This window comes from Tamandua tetradactyla, chromosome X, assembly GCF_023851605.1.
Source record: "Tamandua tetradactyla isolate mTamTet1 chromosome X, mTamTet1.pri, whole genome shotgun sequence".
NCBI classification, from domain to species: domain Eukaryota; kingdom Metazoa; phylum Chordata; class Mammalia; order Pilosa; family Myrmecophagidae; genus Tamandua; species Tamandua tetradactyla.
Genome location: NC_135353.1, coordinates 61,032,424 through 61,033,123, shown reverse-complemented (window position 1 = coordinate 61,033,123; position 700 = coordinate 61,032,424). Strand labels below are relative to the sequence as shown.

At 33.6% G+C, this 700-nt stretch overlaps 1 non-coding gene across 1 annotated transcript; it reads right to left on the bottom strand.

Moving 5' to 3' along the window:
• Nucleotides 1–260: 260 nt before the first annotated feature.
• On the bottom strand, nt 261–367 carry LOC143672248 (U6 spliceosomal RNA). The gene has a single exon (XR_013169718.1). It is a non-coding gene; the product is annotated as a U6 spliceosomal RNA (small nuclear RNA).
• Nucleotides 368–700: the final 333 nt, after the last annotated feature.

Here is a 700-nt window from a genome sequence, read left to right as displayed (position 1 = left end):
AGTGGATGGCACCCTCCACAACAGTCCTACAGTGAAAGTGATTGGAAACTGCATTTTTTTTATATCCCTCATTGCAAGACACTGGCTTCCATGGGGAAATCTTTTCTGGCTACTACCATCAACCACTCAGACTGGAATAAGGACCTATTATGTCTTATAGCACCTTGTCCTTCTCTCTTTCAGGTTGCATTATAATTTTCTATATATCTATATTCCTAACCAGATTGAGAGGTTTTTTTTTCCTTTTCTTTTTTTTTTAAGGAAATTTGGAACGCTTCACGAATTTGCATGTCATCCTTGCATAGGGGCCATGCTAATCTTCTCTGTATTGTTCCAAATTTAGTATACATGCTGCCAAAGTGAGCATGAGAGGTTTTTTAAATGTAATTTTTTATTAGAGAATTTGTTGTTGACAGAAAAATAATTTAATAATATTGAGTCCCCATGTACCTCCTTATTATTAACATCTTGCATTAGTGTGGTGTTTTTGTTACAATTGATGAAACAATATTATTCTAATAGTACTATTAATTATAGTATATAGTTCACAAAGTAAGAAAGAAGTAAAACTTTCCCTATTGGAAGATGACATGATCCTATGTACAGGAAATCCTGTTCTCCATCTGTCATTGATCTATAGATTCATTCTGTTGTGGCCAGAGAAGATACATTGTATGGTTCCAATATTTTTGAATTTATG